Source organism: Macrobrachium rosenbergii, chromosome 22 (assembly GCF_040412425.1).
Source record: "Macrobrachium rosenbergii isolate ZJJX-2024 chromosome 22, ASM4041242v1, whole genome shotgun sequence".
NCBI classification, from domain to species: Eukaryota; Metazoa; Arthropoda; class Malacostraca; order Decapoda; family Palaemonidae; genus Macrobrachium; species Macrobrachium rosenbergii.
This window is the reverse complement of record NC_089762.1, coordinates 40,438,391-40,455,907: the sequence shown is the minus strand read 5'-3', so window position 1 is coordinate 40,455,907 and position 17,517 is coordinate 40,438,391. Positions and strand designations below refer to the sequence as shown.

The following is a 17,517-nucleotide window of genomic DNA, read 5'->3' as shown; positions in this document are numbered from 1 at the left end:
TTTTATAACTAGTCTTTGAAATGAAGTATTTTTTTTTATTTGCAACGTTATCATTGTCATCTGTGCTAACTGAAATCCCAGTTTTTAAACAAGAATGTTTTCGTTTTAATTGTAAAGTAAATAAGATAGGACCAATTTTTTTTATATATTTTATTGCTTGTGGTGTACCTCTTGAAATAAAAAGAATTTTTTATTTATTTACGAGGCTTACCCTTATCTCAACTGAGTAAACAAAATGCTTTTTTTTTTATTTTATTGCCTGTAAGAAAGATGATGTTCACATTCTTGTAGTCATTGTTAACTCTCAGTTAAGTTCAAGGTATATATTTACAAGATCCTTTTGTCTCGTTTATTCAGAGGGAAAAAGAGCATTTATTTTATAGCCCGTTCATTTGTTTGTTTTGTCATGCCAGGATTTACAGCTGTCGTCATCATAAAGGAAAAGGGGCTTTGTTGTGTGAATTTGTAATTTTTTGTTATTCTGTTGATTTATTTTGATCGTTTGCGTCAAGAAATCTTATAAATAAATGATTATGTGGTGTTCCCCCCCCCCCACCTTAGTAGCCGCAAGACTGAGTTTTATGAAGATGTGTCATCCATTGGAAACTTGTCTGAATTTCTCATTTTTTGTTATTCCGTTGATTTTTTTTTTTTACCATTTGCGTCATGAAAAGCGTAAACACACGATTATTTGGTGTCCCCATTTAACCAGCATCATGGCAAATATTTATGATGAGTTACTTATGAAAACGCTTTCAAAAGTAGAAATCCCAAATGTATAACGATTGTATGGTGTCCCCGCTTAACCAGCATCAAGACAAGTATTTATGAAGGTGGGACATTTATTAAAATGCTTTCAAATGCAGAAATCCCAAATGTATCCAAGAAACGATTGTGTGGTGTCCCCACTCCAGCAGATTCAAGAAGAGTATTTACGAAGATTGGACATTTATTAAAACGTTTTCGAAGGTAGAAATCCCAAATACATAAAGAAACGCCTTCAAAGGCAGAAATGCCAAATGTATCAAGAAACGATTTTGTGGTGTCCCCACTTTACCAGCATCAAGACGAGTGTTTACGAAGACGAACCATTTAGTAAAACCTTCTTTTCATTGGTATAAATCCTCAGGTTGTTTACCAGAACCGCCAGTCGGCTTATTGTGTTGACAAAGTGTGTGTGTGTGTGTGTGTGTGAGACTTCATTGTCAGGAATGTTGTGGTGGCATTCCACGGAAACAATACCTTCTCTCTCTCTCTCTCTTCTCCGAATGGGCTTTAGAGAATGAGGTTGGGGGCGGTGAGGGGGGGGGCCGAGGTTCCAGGTTGTTTATAGGTCAATTTCGCTGTTGTTTTTGTTGATTTGTCGTATTTGTGCGAGGCCTTGTTGTTGTTTGTCAGAAATAGGTTTTTGCAGTGAGAGATCTTGGTACACAGTAGCGTGATGTATTAACTTGATTATGTGTGTATTTATAGAAATTTTTTACTAAAGGACATTGCCCCAGAATCAACTGACGTCGGATGAAGATGAAATCGACCTTTGTCTTTTTTTTTTTGGAGCCACCCCCAGATACAGGAAAGGGTTTTTGAACAACGCACACACACACACACACGCGTGTGTGTGTGTATGTATTTATGTACACACATATATGCTTATACACACACATATTTGTCTGTCTCTCTCTCTCTCTCTCTCTCTCTCTCTCTCTCTCTCTCTCTCTCTATAATAGGTTTATGGTGAAAAATGACAGAACGAGCAATTAAGTACTTATACAATTGAGTGCATGTTTGTGACTTCACTTAAAAGAGAGAGAGAGAGAGAGAGAGAGAGAGAGAGAGAGAGAGAGAGAGAGAGCGAGCCATTATTTTATCAGATAATCCGATCAGTATTTCCTTTCTGTTCAGCCCAGGAAAAATGCGCCCGGGACCTACGCTTTGTCTTGAGCAAACCGTATATTGTTATCAGGACCCGTTTGTGTTGATGTATTTCGTAAGAGACCGTTACCTTCGGTTACCGTTCGCGACCGTTCACGAATCATATACATAACCAGTCTACAGTACTGCAGAAATGGAGGAATAGCGATAATATGCCCATAAATTTTGTTTAGATGTATGTTAATATATCTGAATAAGTTGTATTACTGAATTCGTAAAGATGGGCATTTTTGTTGTAATGAAATGGCACACGAGAATCAGACATTAATTCTAAGTGTTTCCAATAACGAGAAACCGCAGTAACGCTGATCTGAATTCCAGCGTAATTATCTTATGCATGGGAGAGCGAGTTGTGCATATCAGCTAAAATCTAACGTGGTTAAAAAAAAAAAAAGATATAAAATAATTTTCTTCCTAAAAGATCTGTCTTAGACAGATTTATTTCTCTTGATGCCTCTATTCCTTTATACTTTTTAGATTTCTTCTTTTAACTGAACATTTAAAAAATGGTAAACTTTCAGATTTTGTTGGCTGACAGGAAATACTTTTATTTTTTTTTTTTTTTAAAACTTGGTGGAAAATGTATTACTTTCATCCAGTTTTTTAATTTCCATGTGGGTTGTCTTAGTTGTTATAAATAATTTTCTTTTTCCTACCAAAGCTTGAGTTTGATACCAAATACAGCGGTTGTTGAAAATGTAGATATTATATGACAATAAACAAAGTTAAAAACATGAAAAATTTGATTATCATAAACTACCAATAGATGATTTTCTAATAAAAATAACCCTTACGAATTTTGGCTGTTCTCGCCTCCTTGTGCCCCATAGCCTGCAACACATATAGAATTAAAACAAACAAAAGTATATTGATATGCACATGACTGTTTTATAAAACCACCACCTGCGCGCATGCGCCAACCAACCCCTAATAAGGTATGTATATGTAAGTTGACAAGGCGAAGTGAATCTGAAAGTAGCCAGTGTGTCTACCACAACTGATCATAATAAGCAATGCGTCAGTTGTTGTGGCGGTCTTTCCTGTACATTTGTTTGTGTGTGTTTGTGTGAATGTGTGTATGTGTGTGTGTTTGTGTGTCTAAGGGAAGAAAATGAAGAATTTAACAGGCAGATTAATGAAGCGTTTAGTAATTAGGTAGGGTGAGGATCTGGCATAAAAATTTAGTTAGTGAAGAGTGAGTGAGTTTCAGATGTATCAGGACGATAGGTAGAACATATATTCCTTCCTATAAATGCTAAATAGTTAGTCTTTCGTTAGGTAGACGAAGATATTGGAACGAAAATAAATAAATAAATAAATAAATAAATAAATAGACATATATTAAAATATAGATAAAATATTTACTTAATCAAATAATCGAATTGGCAAATAAAATGATAAATATTTTATTTCAGTTAAAATCCGACAATTTTCAAAACAGGAAGTACAAAGGACTACGCGAATTTCTTTATGGACACAAAGAAAACTTGTTGCATTTGTGTCATTCAGTTTAGTACTACACTGAGACTGATATAATCGCCTGATAATTGCACGAATATTTTATGAGTGTGCAATCGTAATCAACAGCACGTTGCCCTCTTTTGTACATGCACTGAACCGTGCACCTTTTTCTTGCACGTCCTCTCGGTAAGTTATTTAAATAACAACGAAGAACTCGGGAGGGAGCGGCCGTCGACCACTAGAAAGCCATAATTACGGAGAGTTCTGATTCGCTCTAATTCTGCTTATTAATAATTTCCCTTTCGTGATTTTCATTTTCTGTCGTCTGCAAAGTGGTGCTTTGGAGAAGGGGGAGTTCTGCTCTCTCTCTCTCTCTCTCTCTCTCTCTCTCTCTCTCTCTCTCTCTCTCTCTCTCTCTCTCTCTCTGTGCAGTAAACGTCACTGCTTCTGCAATATTTCTTGCTAATTGCAACATTTAGGAATATCCTTTTTTACTTGCTCTTCCAGCTTCTGGTTAACTGGAACTCATTTCGTAAGGGAATTTCCTCTTTTATCATCTTCCTATTGAATTCTGAGAGAGAGAGAGAGAGAGAGAGAGAGAGAGAGAGAGAGAGAGAGAGAGACTCCTCCTTCTTCCTCTTGACCCTCAGGTATAAACAGGCACAGGTACAACACCCACCCTCAATTGGGGGACTTGTTACGATAGGGCTGAGATGGGCTGTCGTGCAGGGGTGATGGCTCCCCGGGGAGGGGGGAGGGGGTGGGGGTAGGGTTGAGGTATCCGGTGGTTGGGGCGAGGTCCTCCTCCTTCCACCCTCCACCTCCTTCCCCTTCCCCCTCCTCCTCCCCCTCCTACCACCACCAGTCGTCCTTGAGATCGCACGTCAGCATCCCCCCCGAACCGTTCAATGAGCTCTTCTCAGTCAGTGACCTTTCTCTTGAGGAGGAGGAGGTGGTAGTAGTAGTAGTAGGCAGGATGGCAGGATGGCAGGATGAGGATGAGCTGGTGAGAGAACCAACGTACTTGCACTTAACCTTCATCCGTCATGCTTGGATGTAATGGACGCGGGTGATAGGATGATAAAATCCCTGTTTTGTGCCTTCAGATTCAGCGCTTTGCGTGTGTTGTGTTTATAGTGTACAGAGGATTGTGAATTAACTTTGATAACAATCTGCACCCGTCTTCTCCTGACGGATGGCTTGACGGATGATCGCCTCCTGTTTCATCCACCTTTGATGACACTTCGTTTTACTTGCAGCCACGTCAAGAGAACCTGGATGATGAGACTGATGTAGTGAGCTTATGTTAAGTGAGTTTCTAGTGCTCTGTGAAGCTTTAATGCTCGATGGATCGTGTTTTAGTGATTTTGTACCTTCGTGATGTATGGTCTATAATTGTGATCTCCGTGCAACTCAGGATGTGTATTGTAGACCCCACTCGAGTGTAAAGTTCAAGAATTTTCTCCAGTGTCGATGCGTAGTGACATATAAACATTAGGTAAGAGTTATAATTTTGCTCATATCGTTTTAGCAAGCTTACATTATGCATAAAAGTATATAGAGCAATTTGAATGTTTAGTTCAGCTAAGAATGATGAGCTTATTTGTTCTAAACACCGTGAGGTATTGTGTGGATGTTTTTGGTATTGTGAATATTCAGGATATTAAAATTTAATATATGTTTACTTTCGATATGATGCATTTGTCTATACTTCTCAGCCATGACACAAGTGATATTTACCTAATACTATTTATTCATTCTGATTTATGGCGTTCTTTGTTGACATAATTTACCCATCTTTGTGCCACCATGCACAAGTTTTTTCATTATTTGCTGTGTGCGGCTCAAAACACTGTCAAATACTGCTCATTGTATTTGACTTTAGGGTAATATTACATATGATGGCTCCAGGCAAAGCCTTGAGATCCAGCAGGAAATGACATTCAACAAAGATCAGTTGGGGTTTTAGTACAGCTCGGTAAAGGCTGCTTGTAAGAACTTCCTTTATTGTGACTGGCGGATTTTATTGTTTAGAGTGTTATATATATCAAGCATTAATCCACAAATAACATATTGATATCGAAATCATTACACTCTGTAAATAATTTACATGCAGAGGGAATTATGCATTATAAATGCATCTACTCCGACCAGGATTTGACTCTATGTCTTGAGGATTGTTTACAGGCTGCTTCAGAAGCAAGAGCCCGTGCTGGCATAAGGCTAACTTAATCGTCAATAGCAGGATTTGGGGTGGCTACGGGAACATTTACATCTTTTCATTACCACAAAGGAAAGGGCTAAAGACTTTACAGAGAGAGAGAGAGAGAGAGAGAGAGAGAGAGAGAGAGAGAGAGAGGAATGTGATTGGGTTAGTTATGTGGTTTAGTGTTATTTCCGCTATGTAGTAAAACACCAAGAGCAACAAAAACTACATTGGCAGAAAAAAGCAGAATGTTCTCTTTTAAGGAATGTAAAGGGCTTATTATTATTATTATTATTAAAGAGGAAACCCACCATTATATTCAATGGTGTTTTTGTTTTCTCGTCTGACATCTTTACCGGTGTATTTTATAGTGATTAATTATGTCTAGTTTTTTTATGCTGTCTTTGTTCCTTTGCTGTAACCTTTTACTAATCTTTTTTTACAATGCATTTTTACCTATCAGTCAGTCTTTTGTTTTGCGATACCTCGAGAGATATAGGGCTACTTTGATTACGAATTCACATTTGCCAATGAAAATGGCTCCTTGCTTTTGGTTTTCAGGAGCATATTAATGATAGATTTGGAGTTTATAGCCATAACTTTCTCTCTCTCTCTCTCTCTCTCTCTCTCTCTCTCTCTCTCTCTCTCTCTCTCTCTCTCTCTCTCTCTCTCAAAACCTACAGTAAGCAAAACCTACAGTAAGTATGTCTCCTCCTTCTCTTCCTCCTCCTCTCTCTCTCTCTCTCTCTCTCTCTCTGTGAATACGAATTCGAGTTGTGTGTGTATGTATACTTGGTTACTGATGTGCTGATTTACTTTTGCCATTTGAAAGCTATTTTTAGTACATGTTAGCATCACAGTATCTTGTGATTCCTTCGCTCTTCTACTCCTAACTTGTACCCAGCCAAATCCAGAATAATATTCTGGAGTGAATATTAAGGAGTGCAGGTGTATCTTGGGCTGCTGGTGTAGATATTGCTTTTATGTAAGTGCGTGTATTCGCGTACGCATTATTATGACCTTATGTATTTGTGTATGCACGTGTACTGTGACATAATTTTATGCTGGATTGCAATGTATGCACGCAAATGTAGACGAATGCAGGATCACAAGTTTTGGTCAAGGATTATTTACACATGTCTACGTGTGTATGTATACAGTCCTGAAACACTGAACAAGTGTTTATGTTCACAGGTATGCACGTCTACTCTCGTGCAATAATAGTCTTGAACAGGGGTGTACGTACGCATGCGCATATGTACATGCAAATCATTACCATCATTGTTAACCTTGTACATATGCTTGGGAACATGTGTACGTAAGCAGCATCTAAAGTTCTCCAAGCCTTTAGGATGTCAGAAGCATACGAATCTTTCGATTTCCTTTCGTTTTAGTCTTTGAAATTCGTCCACGATGGCGGGTGTTGGTAGTAGGTAGTACAGTCAGCGACAAGAATATAATCTGAGCGCACCGCATTAACACGACAACCCTGCTGCTGCTGCTTGCGAGGAAGTGCGACGGTGACAGCCAATGAAAACGAAGAAAGTGCATAAGAGGGACTGCGATTGGCTGTCCTCGCGGGCGTCCAGGGACACCGGACGACTATCGGTGTGTTGGAGCGACGAAGGTGGGTTGGGTTGACCAACACGTGGTTCGCAGGATGATGATGGCGTTCCCCAGCCTCCTCGGTTTCAGGTGAACCCGTTTGAAGGACTCTGTCATGCGCAATTATCAACTTTCGACATTCGCTTAACACCCCGCTTCTGTGACGCCATTTTCTGCGAAGTCTCTCTTGCGTAAGGAAATGCCCCATAAAGAAGGAAAATGTTTGAAGCTACCACCTCGTTTCCCATTGTGATCGCTACTTTTTGCGGCGTTGAAATCACTAGTATTTTCTGGCGCTCAAGACTTTTTTAATATTTTGTTTTGATGTCAGTGTCGTCGTAATTAGCATTTATAGTTTTTAGGTTGCAATTGTTGTTGTTATTACAATAAGAGATGTTTTAAGGTTGGGTTCAATATAGGAAAAAAAATGTACAAGGATTTTCAAGTAATTTCATGTCAAAACAACTGTTAGAGAGAGAAAAAAAATTTACCAGGATTTTCAAGAAATTTTTTGTCAAAAGTGTACTGAGAGAGAGAGAGAGAGAGAGAGAGAGAGAGAGAGAGAGAGAGAGAGAGAGAGAGAGAGGTTTTTGCAAGAAATAATTATGCCTGCCTAACTGTTGCTATGTACACATTAATACCCCTTGAAAAATGCCATCAGCTCAGTGGTCTGGTAAAACTAAGGTATACTTACTGAGAGTAAAGATGCATATGAAAAGATAAAGAAAAAAGATATAATGGCTATTTAGCTAGCTTACAAAAATGGCCAAAAATTGAATGGACAGAAACCACATATATAAGAAAAACGGAACAACATCCAAACTACCATATAAATAACGAAACCTGATGCAGCAAACACGAGGAGCTGCCATGCTCTAACGCGATCAGGTATAACTCGGCGAACGTAAAACTCGCATACAGACACGATTAAAAACTCGAAAGAAAGACATTTTGCACAACTGAGCTAGCGGGCCGGACGTGACTAGAGAGAGAGAGAGAGAGAGAGAGAGAGAGAGAGAGAGAGAGAGAGAGATGATGAATACGATTGTAGGAGATTCTCCCAGACGATGGGCAATTCTGGGAGGAAATTGGAGACGAATACAAGTGTTGTTGAGTCGTGGGTTGAATATTCATTCACGCTGTTTGAGAGGAACCCGGGTGGGAAAGGTGATTTCGGGATGGGTGTGTGGGATAGAAAGAGTCAGGATGATTAATTATTTCCAACGTGTAAATCACTTACACTAAGATTTCTCATTCGAATATCATAATTGATTAAGTATTTGAATAATCGCTATCAATAATATTTATAAGTATTTGAATAATCTCTGTCAGTATTATTAATAATATTATTGATAGAGATTATTCAAATCCTTATAAATTTTATTTATGGCGATTATTCAAATACTTAATCATTTATGATATTCTAATGAGAAATCGTAATGCAAGTTGTTTACATGGTAAAAATAAACGTTATGAAAAATTACTAATCTATGTAAGTAATTGTGATGTTGATGATATAACTATTATAAATGGCGATTGTTCAAATACTTAATAATTTTTGATATTCTAATGAGAAATCGTGATGCAAGTTATTTACATGATAAAAGTAAACTCTATGAAAACTTACTAAATCAACTTAAGTGAGTAATTGTGATGTTGATGATATTATAAACATTATTAATGGCGATTATTCAGATACTTAATAATTTTTTATAATCTGATGAGATCTCTTGATGCAAGTGATTTACATGATAAAAATAAACTTTATGAAAAATTACTAATCTATATAAGTAAGTAATTGTAATGCTGATAATAGTGTAAATATTATAGATGGCGATTATTCAAATAATCATTTGAATGATTATTTGAATATGATGATTATTATAGGCGTTATTGTTTCTAATGAGAAGTAATAACGCCTATAATTTACTTAGAAAATATAAACATAAAAAACTGATTGATCAACTTACTGAGAAAAATCATAATTAAATAATGACCTTGATTTTAGACGATAGGCTAGCCATCATTTCACTCTGGTAATGTGTCAATCATTTCAGTTGATTGGTGATGCAGATTCCAGGAAATGATTGTGGTAAAAAAAAAAAAGGTTAATAAGAACTAATGGGAGGTAGGAAGTCGAAACGGGAAGAGAGTCAACTATGGGAAGGTGTTTTTTGATTTCAGAGAGTGATGTGAATGTGCTATGTAATGTCATAATGGGGGTATTTTGATTTGATACGGCAACCGGAAACCAGAGAAGGGATATGAAGTTTTAGTATTATCCTTGCTGGTAATTTCTTTTATTCATTATTGATATTATTGTATATTACTTTGGTTACCTGATTATATATATACATATATGTACATTTATATAAATATACCTACATACATACATTATGTACACATATATACATATACATATATGTATATATAATATATATATATATTATATATATTTATGTATATGTATATGTACTGTACATATATAACATACGTATTTTGTAACCTTGTAAGCTGGAATGGATAGCTCATAAAGGCTGTGCCAGCCACTCTCCCCCCCCCTTACCCCCACCTATGTGCATTTTTGGCAGATTTCCAAACTGAACATAGGATACCCATTCTGGCTAAAACCACTTCCTATTGCATTATCAATTTCTACTGTTCCAGGACCCTTTTAACAAAAAAGAAAAAAAGACAAAACAGGTATGTTTTATCAATGGAAATCCAGAAGTAGCGAGGTTTTTTCTTTTCCTTCCGTTTCCGAGAAGATGTTACCTAACAGTCAGTGCCTTCATGCAATATGCATTCTCGCGTTCCTGCGAGTTTCCTAGAGTGTGATTCAAATGGGAAATCTTCTCGTCTTGAAGTTTGCGTCACCTAGCGCCAAGCAAGATGACACAACATGAAAAAAAAAGTGCCGCTGTCTGCGGTGGTGGTCAGTATTTCCTGAAGTGTGCCTTTTATTTTTTTTTAACTTTATCTATGAATTAGGTTTTTCTTTATGTTTTTGTTCTTGCAGGATTCCATTTACAACACTGGGAATATAGTGCTGGAATGTTTAATGGGTCTCTCTCTCTCTCTCTGTGACAGTGGTAATATATATATGTATATATACGTACAGTATATATATATAAATTATATATATATATATATATATATATATGTATATATATATATATATATATATATATATATATATATATATATATATATATTTGTAATATATATATATATATGTACATATTATACATACATACATATATATATATATATATATATATATATATATATATATATATATATATATATATATATATATATATATATATATATATATATATATATATATATGCAAGTTTGTATGTATGTGTGTGATGATTCTTTTGCATCATGTTGTTGTTATAAACAGAAATTATTATAATTGCTTCCGGTTATGAAATCTCAGTTATTTCTCACCTGCTCCAAGAAACCTTTTGAAAGAAGAAGTTTTATTTGCGGTCAAGTTGCGCTCATATTCGTCTTCCACGAAAGTCACTTTCACTGTTGAGTCATGAATCTTTCATTATATCCTTCAGAATTACTATATTCCTCTTGTTTTATATTCTCTAGAATTATTCTTATTATATTCATCTTCCTCCGGATCGTCATTGTAACTGACTTCCCCTTTTTAATCACCATCAACATCATTATACTCCTCTTCTAAATCATCCTCACCTTCAGAGTACCACTCCAAAACCTCGTCTTATTATAGCTCATATTCTTCTCTTCCAAATCATCATGATCATCATCATGATCATCATCATCATCATCATCATCATCATCTCCTATTCGTCTTTTTACATGAAAATCTGTATCAACATAATTCCTCTTTTCCTCCTATTTTTTTTATCATTATCATCATCATAATCATCATCGTGAGCAGCAACGGCTACCCCTTCTCTCATCGTCTTAAGCATCATTACCATTATCTGAACTATCATCAGAACAATAACAAATCCTCCTCCTTCAGTATCGTCACCACAGTCGTCATCATCATCAGCAATAACAGCAGTCGTCATCCTCTCGCCAAAACGTCATATTCATCACCATCTTCACCATCAGTCTGAAGCATTGTCATTGTCTTCTTCATATAGCCATCACGAAAAAAGATGGTGTCCACACAATCCTGCTTAGCCGGTGTCCACACAGTCCTGCCTAGCAGCAAAACGCGTTCCATCCTGGCAATCTTAATTCGAAGCTCCGTTCGCCAGCATGAACTCCGTAGCTACTTCTTTCCGTTTGTCCTCATTAAACCTCATTAAGCCTCTCGTGTCTTTGTTAATGGGCTTAATGGAAGGGAAGGCTTTCCCTACTGCAGAGACACGTGGTGCTCAACACTCCCAATTTAAAGCATTGTTACAGGATTTGTCACGGGTGTCATAGTAGATAGGTGGGTTTGTTTGTGGTGCCACTGGAGATCAGTTTGTTTGTTGTTTGTTGTTGGAGGCGGTATTGAGGTATGTTGGTTTGTTTTTGTGTTTGTGTTGGGGTGCGCCTACACGACAGTAAAGCATGTTATAAACATGTGTCAGGATTGTGTCGTAAACATAATGCAAACATTTTGAAAACAAGTCAACAACAGTAAGTGGAGATGAATATTTGTTTGTTTTCATGCGTGTTTTTGTTCTTCCATAACACTACAGTAAGACATGTCGTAAACACACGTTGGGATCGTGTCGCATACATATCACAAACATGTTGAAAACAAGTCATTGACCGTATGTTGAGAACGAACGTTGCGCAAATTCTAGATCATCCTCTGAAGCTCTGGTTAGAACTTCCAACAAATCGTTGACTTGTATTAAACTTGTTTGAGATTTGCTGGCGACAAGTTTCCGAGGTTTGTTTTATGAACTGAATTGAATATAGAGTTTGGGCCAAAGGCCAAGCACTGGGACCTATGAGGTCATTCAGCGCTGAAACGGAAATTGACAGTAAAAGGTTTGAAGATGTAACAGGAGGAAAGCTACGAATCAACTGTTAGGAGAGGGTGGATAGTAAGATGGAAGAAAGAGAATATGAAAGGAGGTACAGTAAAGGAACGAAAGGGGTTGCAGCTAGGGGCCGAAGGCACGCTGCGAAGAACCTCAAGTAATGCCTACAGTGCACTGCATGAGGTGCACTGACGGCGCTACCCCGCTACTGGGGTTTGTTTTATGTCTCTGGAGAGTGTCGTCTGCTGTTTGGCGATGTCACAAAAGCCATCCATCCTTGCCTGGTGTTTGTGGTGCCGCCGAAGCATGTTCGTTCGATGTTTGTGGTATTCTGTCGGTTTTCTGTGTATTGTGTAATAGTTGTGTTTGTTTTTTGTCATGCAGTATTTTAGTTACGTTGCTTTTGGCGTTAAAAGTAACAATAGATATTTGTTACTTGTTGCAAAAACAGGAAAGGAGCGAATCGCCATTTAGTGTGAAGCTAAGCAATTACAAAATTAGTAGAAATCTTTCATTTCAATTTACTAATTGTTATTGATGTATTAGCATCATCATAATCTTTATGCGAGCCCTCATTTTTATCCAATTTTAGATTATAGATTTCTTGAAGAACTACGTCATTGATATCATGACAGTTTTATTGAATAATAATCTGAATTTGTGGTTGCCTATGAATGGCGAAAATTAAGATTTTTTCTTTCAAAATGTATGATTTTAGTTCATATTTTCAACCTCATTTATCATTTCATATATAAGACTACAGACCAGCCTATCTTTGCTTCGATAGAATAGAAACAGTTAGTTCTACTGAGAGAGCTGGACGTTCATTTAAAACTGGACAAAGGAAGGAGAGGAAGTGACGTCATTAGCCTCAGTAAATACATTCTTGTTTTTACTTTCGAAAGAGCTGAACTGGTTTGGTGATTTGTTCACTGAAATTCAGTGAATTTAGTGAGTCCTCGTAGAGTATTGTAAGGCAAATGTAATTCATTCATGTTATTTTTTTCTTTCAAGCGAGTAAGTACGTGTTATTTCCTTACTTCCGAAATTATGAATTAAGTAGAAATATAATTTACATGATTTTTTCCTCTCTTAAGTATGTTTTTGTTTATTTTTTGTTTTTCTATTTTTTCTTATTTTTCCAAGGCAGTATTCTCGGCGCCCACCATTGAAAGGTCACAAGCAAGACTAGTCCGCTGATTGTATATATTTCAAACTCCTTTTTGTTGGTGTCTTGGTCATGCATAGTAAATTTATTAATCCAGGTTCCTCGTCAGGGGGCTTGTTTCTTACTATGTGAACTTTTGGGGGATTTTTTTTTTTTTTTTTTTTTTTGCGAAAATCAACGGAACAGGTACCTACTAAATGCCATAACCGCAACCAGATTGGAGGCAAAGGCAAAAGAGAGGTTGATAAGAACGTTGAAGAATAAGCAGAGAGAGAGAGAGAGAGAGAGAGAGAGAGAGAGAGAAAAAAAATTTTCCACCCCAATAAGCCCTTGGTAACTGTGGGAAACATATAGGAATACAAATTCAAAGGTTGCTTTTTTCCCTGGGCTGAGAGAGAGAGAGAGAGAGAGAGAGAGAGAGAGAGAGAGAGAGAGAGAGAGAGAGAGAGAGAGAGAGAGAGAGAAACTCCCTATGATATTATGATATAACAAATTAATCGAAGTACAAAAAGGCATTGGGGAATATATATTTAAATGAGAAAGGACCAATAAAAAAGAAACAGTTCATTTCGAGAATGAATAAAATATCATTGGGAAATCTTGCATAAATTCATCCTCCCCCCCACCCCACCCCCCCACACGCACGCAAAACGTGAAGAACTTCCCTCCATCAGCATCCAGAAGCCGCTTGCAATTACATGCACTTGCAATGTCGAAAGCATCGTCTATGTTGCAAAGTCTCTCTCTCTCTCTCTCTCTCTCTCTCTCTCTTAAGATGAGTGACATTTGCCAGAGGTGTCATTTAGCCTTTGGTTTTTGTGGTGGGGGAGGGCGAGAGCGGGGAGAGAGAGAGAGGTGTAGGGGGAAAGGGGTGTGTGTGGAGAGATGCAGAGGAGGAGAACCATGTTATTAAAAGCACGGAGGTGACGCCAGATAGATAGTCTTCGTTATTTTGACTGTAATTGTCTGCCATCAAGGCGTAAAGTCATTAGGGGAAAGTGTGTGTTTGAGCATTATTGAATGGTTTTAAAGCGTTATTCTGAAATTACTTAGCAGCTTAAATAATGTTTAGACGTTAATCTTAAGTCTGAACGTACCTACTCCAAAATATACCTGAACGTTAATGATTGGTGTTGAGATATTACTGATCTTAAATCTGTCTGAACTTTAGCTACTCAGAAATATCTGAACGTTAATGAATGGTGTTGAGATATTACTAATCTTAAATCTGTCTGAACGCTAGCTACTCAAAAATATCTGAACGTTAATGATTGGTGTTGAGATATTACTAAACTTAAATATGTCTGAACGTTAGCTACTCAAAAATATGTCTGAACGTTAATGATTGGTGTTGAGATATTACTAATCTTGAATCTGTATGAACATTAAATACTCAAAAATATATCTGAACGTTAATGATTGGTGGTGAGATATTACTAATCTTAAATCTGTCTGAACGTTAACTACTCAAAAATATCTCTGAACGTTAATGATTGGCGTTGAGATACTGCTAATCTTAAATCTGTCTGAACGTTACATACTCAAAAAATATATATGAACGTTATTGGATGGTGTTGAGATATTACTACAAAAATGTCTGAAGGTTGTTTGATGAATATTACTATAATAAAATCTCTGTAAACATTATTGAATATTGGTAAACATTACTGCGAAAACTGTCTGAACATTATACAAAATAAATCTCGGTTTTATTGAATGAAGCTGACACATTATCGCGAAATGTCTGAACATACTGATTATAGTTTAAGCAGTACTGGGAAATCAATCAAAAGATTATTGAATTTTTTATTTTGATATTCCATTTGCAAAATAATAATAATAATAATAATAATTAATAATTTAATAAAAACAATAATAATAATAATAAAAATTCACAATTTATAGTAAACAATATTACTAATGTAATTGTGGATTTTATTAAAATATTAATAATAATAATAATAATAATAATCAATAATAATAATAATAATAATAATAATAATAATAATAATAATAATAATAATAATAACTACCTCTTTTATACATGTGGTGGAAGAAGATAATAGCTGCATCAGCGACATTCAGTTTGTATAGAGTTTTCTCTATTTTTCGAATAATTGATTTTTCTAGGTTACTGCATTCTGCCAGTAACACTCTGATATTTGCCATGCTTGGAGAGGAAAGCAGGTCCCGATTTCATTACTCTTTTACTGATATACTACGTTCTTCGGAAATAAACTATCCAATTTTGCAACCTGCTTTCCTCTCCAAGTATGACCAATATCGGTGTGTTACTGGCAGAATGCAGTAACCTAGAAAAATCAATTATTAGTAAAATAGAGAAAACTCTATACAAACTGAATGCCGCTGATGATAGCTTTTATATACTACGTGTATAAAAGAGGGTCTACTACCTATTATCATTATTATTATATTATTATTATTATGATTATTATTATTATTATTATTAAAATAAACCATTTATAATTTTGCTAATGGAATATCAAATAAAATATTCAATAATGTTTTGAATGCCGCTGATGGAGCTATCACATTCAACGCCACAATAATAATAATAATAATAATAATAATAATAATAATAATAATAATAATAATAATTGCCCCTAGGACACACAAACATACTTAGACGATGACTCACGCCAAATCCGATTCAGTAAAAAAAAGTCTTGTGGATTTCCATTGTTTGTTTAAGAGCCCGATGGTCCAAGATCTGCCATGACTAATCTCTCTCTCTCTCTCTCTCTCTCTCTCTCTCTCGGTGTCTTCCGAGAAGAAGACATTTAGGAATGTTCGGCGGTATTCGTTATTTTTTCTGTTTTCTTTTTTATACTTTTCGTTGTGGAATATTTACTCTTTTGTGTATTTTATGTCTTGTATTGTTAATTGTCTTTTTTTGTTTCTTGTCTTTAGTCTTGTTATTTGTATAAAATTTTCTTTCCGTCGTATTTTTATATTGTATTATTATTGTTTTTGTCTTGGAGCTCATTAATGATCATAGTGATCCATTATACTTCACATCTTTTGCAAGATGTCAACCAGTTTCTCTCTCTCTCTCTCTCTCTCTCTCTCTCTCTCTCTCTCTCTCTCTCTCTCTCTCTCTCTCTGAGAACTCAGTGTTTGTGTGTGTGGAGGGAAGATTATGCAAGATTACCCACAGATACTCATTTTTTTCTCAGAATTTTTTGTTATGATTTATTTGTCTTTTCTAGATTAAAACTATACTCTCATATATTTTTTCTTATACTTCGACTGATTTCGTTTGTCAAAGTTTACAGATAGTTTTCTCTCTCTCTCTCTCTCTCTCTCTCTCTCTTCTCTTTCTCTCTCTCTCTCTCTCAGCAGATGTGATCAAAACCACTATGGTAACCTCCCTATAACCACTGTTCCCCTTACGAGGTGGCGCGCGCGCGCGCGCGCTCGCAAACACACACACACACACACACACACACACCTACCTTCTTTTATACTCTGATTGACCTTACCTAACCAGTCTCCGGTTACCAACGTGGTGGTACTGCTCAACTTTTTATTGTTTAGAGATTTGTTAATGGATATATTAGGGTGCGTCTACTCTACAGTAAAACCTGCAATAAACGCGCTTTGGGAACTTACCGCATACATGTCACTGACAGGTTGGAGACAAGTCAACAAATTGGAAGGGCGGAATGAACATTTGGTAAATGCCGGATAATCTTATGAAGTGCTAGTTAGAATTACTGTTAAGCTGGTGACTTGTATTCAACACGTATGTGACTTGTGGGTGGTAAGTTGTTGACATGTGTTTATGACATGTATTTGTTCAATATGGTAGTAATTTCACACTTGCACAGACACGCTCACATCTGGATCATAAATAACTAATATATATATATATATATATATATATATATATATATTATATATATATATATATATATATATATATATATATATATATATATATATATATATATATATATATATATATATATATATATATATATATATATATATATATATATATATAAATATGAGGATAGGTTAAGTAAATGTGAGAACAAACAAATGTAAATCAGGAACATGGGGCTGTGAATGCTAATGTGGAGTTAATAATACCTGTTACGATAAAGGGAGTGAGAGAGGAAGTGAGTCACAGAATAGGTGAACAAGGG

At 36.0% G+C, this 17,517-nt stretch overlaps 1 protein-coding gene across 3 annotated transcripts in view; it reads left to right on the top strand.

Moving 5' to 3' along the window:
* Positions 1-17,517, top strand: part of LOC136850783 (uncharacterized) — a 293,749-nt gene that overhangs the window by 114,435 nt on the left and 161,797 nt on the right. Inside the window, exon 1 of one of the 3 annotated variants that reach the window (XM_067124734.1) lies at positions 4,318-4,891. The exons of the other annotated variants lie outside the window; for them this stretch is intronic. The gene's annotated coding sequence lies outside the window, so the exon portion shown is untranslated. Of the gene's footprint in view, positions 1-4,317; positions 4,892-17,517 lie in introns of those variants that run through there. 3 annotated transcript variants of the gene reach the window in all.